We start from the raw sequence: 4,059 nt of genomic DNA on the forward strand, positions 1-4,059 counted from the left end.
AGCCTTTTATGCTGAATTCAGAAAATTAATATGAAACTTAAATATCGTCTATCTATTTTTTTTATTATTATTTTTGATAATGTATTTAAAGTTCATATTAGTATAATATTTTTGTTTTAGTTTTACTTGTAGAACTTATAGAATTTATAGAATATAGTTGGCAAACTTTATACAGAAACCTACAAGACACTCTGTATATTATATTTTTTATATTTTTCAATCAAAGCGCATCGCTTTTACTTGTAACAAAATTCTAATTAATGAAAGTAACAAATTTTTCAAAGCGCCTGGTTATTACCATTTTTTCTAGCTTCCTGTCTTAAAAAACTATTTAATCAATTAAAAATACATACAATAATTCATACTGGACACGTAAACAATAAGAATTAATATAATTAATTTATGCTTTAATTTCGTATATGTGAGTATAATCGTTACTGCTCATATCGAAAACATACTATACTAATTTACAAATATACGTAAAAATACGTAAAACTAAGTAATATATAAAAGTGTCACACTATTTTTCAAAATTTAATTTTTCTTATCACATGCAAATTGTAAAAATTAATTAACAGTAAATAACATTATTAAGTAGTGAACATTATTATATTTCAATCGGCTATTTATTTTATATAGAAAGATAAATCAAAAAAATTAAGTAAAGAAATAAAGAAATGTTTATTATCAAAAATTATATTTTCCAATAGAATATTTTTCCATACTTTTGTTATTAATAATGCCATTTTTCTAAAAAAGGCAAATATTATCCAGTTTCATTACATATTCCATTTCAATATATATTGAAATATATTTGAAGAATTTCAAATCGCATTCAACGTCACCATAACCTCAATAATTACCTAATTTGTACAGTAACTTGTACCGTAAAACCTTAAGTCTTTCCATATGTCAAATATCATCGTTTCTAACAATAAATACTGTACAGACTCTTACAATTCGATTGCACTTCAGGCCTCATGAGTCTCTATTAAATTCAGACGAAACTAGGTGACAACTCGATCGTAAGTAAAAAAGGGTCACCTTAATACAATAAATTTTCCGAAAAAAGGAATAGCCTTTTACGCCGAGCAGATACAGCAAGCGACGATGGAAGTTGTTCGTTACCGCAGCTTGGTAAAAAGTCACTGCCGAATTTCCAGCGAGCATTCGAATGGGACGACTTTTTGTCCGCTAGAAAGTTTTCGAGCCGCCGTCAGCTCAGTCGGAAACGGAGTAAGCCGTACGTGTCCAGAGGCGTATGCCAGAAAAAAAAAACGGCCAGACATTGGTGCACGGACAAAAAGCCTGATAGAGCGGATTACAGAAGCGCAAAGATCGAGGAAGAAAACATGTTCGCTTTCGAGTCGGTCACGCATCATCGGTAGCTCGATCGCGAAATTGATCTGCCATACTTTCGCCGCGGGTAAGTACTTGCCAGAAAATGTCGGCCTTCGCCGACTTATTCGGTCGAGATTCCTTATTAACTGTTAATCTTGACGATAGGTCATGCGCACGACCACAAAACAGATGATGACGGATGCCGCGATAAAACCAGCGAAGGAGGACTCGTCGCCTCCCGCCATATCTGTGTATGTGTGTCGTCCGTGAGCGTCTCATCGCGCGTACGTGTCCACAAAGTTGCATGCGGTACGCGAACACTAATGATCGATTTGGTTCAATCAATGACCACGTTCTATACCGTCGCGTTTGACCAACTGTAAGATGAAATTAGATGCTACTTGAAGCAGAGAACATTGAAGGACGTCCATTACTTTGACAAATGAATAACTTACGATCGTTGAACATAGTGACTGTTGATTGATATCGTGGAGAGGTTATTAGTAAAATGAAATTGAGATTATGTATGCATTACAAGCGACGTTTCTTCTGAAAGAAGCAGGAAAAATTGGAGGTAAAAGTAGTAACGAAGTTTGGTAATTGGTAAGGAAAGTGGATTTTATTTAAACTTAAGTAATCCGATGAATGTTTCATCGATATGATGTGTCGCTGTGCTTGTTCCATACCAACGTGTCATATTGAACGTTAACCTCTAAAAAGATACGAATCACCTTTTTATATGTAATTTCAACACACTTTCCAGAATACCATATGTGCCAATAAAACGGAGTAAATTTGCAACTAACGTTTACTGCTCTAACTCGTAACAATGAACATTTGTGCAAACAACGGTAAAAATACATTACTCGCATAAACTTAGTAATCGTAAGAGAATTCCTTTCGTCTTTCACAACGAATATCGACGTGTACTCAATGAATCGAATCTTCGTAACTTTTTTAGGTGAAAAGTGATTACCATCTGTTAATGCAAACGATGAGACGTTCCTAATCGAAGAGGATACTTCCTGAACTTGAGATCAACCGGAACAAAAGGACGAAAAATGTTTATTTGATTACGTCCCCTTACCGCGTCCTCCTTTCCTCAAAGAGGTATAGTTGGCAACGCTAGTTAACGCACACGCACCTGCACCGGCGATCGGCTATAGTGAGTGATAATCGTAGAGTAGGTCAGCGGAACAGCGCCTCTAGCAATCTGCGTTCTTCGCCTTCCTGGCTTCTATGTGTGCAGCTGCTCGTGCCGTGTATACCAGCCTAACGACGTGTATGGGTGTGTGTACATGAGCACGGATAAAGGTACGCCGACCGCGTATGACAAGAAACGAGTCGAAGAGTGCGGAAAGCCGGCGATGTCGTCTGGACGAAACACCCGTCGACGATACATTCGACTTTTATTTTATCCGATTACACGCTGATTCTCTGCTTCATCACTGTAAACACAAATCACCAAGCTTTCTGTTCTAAAATGTAAAATTTGTTTCTTAAGAAATTATTTCACAATATTATTTCTCTCTTTTAATTCTTTTAATTATGTTTCAGGAGGTGATAGCTAGAATTTAAAAAAAATATTTCAATTCTACTGAAAACCTGAATATACTGTTTTGATATGAATCTCAAATTTTAAGGTGAAGAAGGAAAATAATACAGTAAATTGAAGAATTTATTATTTTAACTTTTTAGTGAAACCGTGTGTCCCTTTCGGAAATACTCTTCAATGTGCATATCTGTATACCTGTCATCAATAGTATGTATGCTATTACTTGATTGCAGTTATAAGCACTTTTTACCACTTATATTACATACATATGCGTACTTTTTGAATTATTTCCGTGTTTCTGCAATAACTTCTTAATATAACTTTTTTAAATTTAGAAATCAAGAATAGCTGGCTAATTGACACGAGAACTTCAAGGAATGAAGAAGATAACATAGCATGTTTCCGTTTGCTTTAACTTGTACTTTCTTCGACTATGTATTTCAGTCGGCAACTTCGGCGCACTGAAATTTACAGTCAATCGATAATACAGGAAGGTAACTCACGGCAGTAATGATTTTGTACATTTTTTAAATTATGTTCTTCTTTTAAAAGTTATTGTTTAAGGTGAAATCGCTCGCACGAGATATGTACATTCAAATGTTTTAATTGAATTTCACGAGGAATTAAAAAAGTTTTACAATTCTATGGCACATGCTAAAGCATTTTTCATTAAACGTAATTACAGTAAATATTTTTTGTTCAAAACCAGTTACACCGTTAATAAATCTATTATAGTTTAGATTTATAAACGTTTATTGCCTACTTTCCAACATCGTTAAAAATGAAGGTAAATTGCACTGTACGATTTTTAGACACAATCCATCCATCTTTCATTCTTCGCTTATCGACTGCCGCTTAACATTTTTATCTCTGTAACAAATTTTGAAACAAATAAAAATGGATATAGAGAGTAAATCATTTTTAAAATAGAAAGATATAACAATATATTCTAAATTTATCTTGCTATATGAATCACGCCATTGTTTTGTTCATTTTAATAGTATCTATGACAACGATTAGTTTTTTGAGGTAGAACCAACCACGTGATTTTTTCTATGTACATATTTTGATTATTTTATTTCGATTATTTAATAACTGTTTCGTTTAATGTTTCGTCCTCATAATAACATTTATTATACTATTTCAATATACGTATAAGTGGA

The 4,059-nt window shown here is 33.7% G+C and overlaps 2 long non-coding RNA genes across 3 annotated transcripts; both read left to right on the plus strand.

Annotated features, from left to right (window-relative positions):
• The first annotated feature begins 1,620 nt into the window (after positions 1–1,620).
• Positions 1,621–2,802, plus strand: LOC108549963 (uncharacterized). Of its 2 annotated transcripts, none has more exons than XR_001890385.1 (3): positions 1,621–2,192; positions 2,303–2,451; positions 2,524–2,802. It is a non-coding gene; the product is annotated as an uncharacterized LOC108549963 (long non-coding RNA). The 2 variants fall into 2 exon arrangements; XR_001890384.1 differs by having other exon boundaries at positions 1,626–2,192; positions 2,529–2,802.
• Positions 2,803–2,904: 102 nt separating this feature from the next.
• LOC108549964 (uncharacterized) lies at positions 2,905–3,541 on the plus strand. The gene is made up of 3 exons (XR_001890386.1): positions 2,905–2,984; positions 3,040–3,103; positions 3,232–3,541. It is a non-coding gene; the product is annotated as an uncharacterized LOC108549964 (long non-coding RNA).
• The last annotated feature ends 518 nt before the right edge of the window (positions 3,542–4,059 follow it).

This window comes from Eufriesea mexicana, unplaced genomic scaffold, assembly GCF_001483705.2.
Source record: "Eufriesea mexicana isolate 0111107269 unplaced genomic scaffold, ASM148370v2 scaffold2387, whole genome shotgun sequence".
In the NCBI taxonomy this organism is placed as follows: Eukaryota; Metazoa; Arthropoda; class Insecta; order Hymenoptera; family Apidae; genus Eufriesea; species Eufriesea mexicana.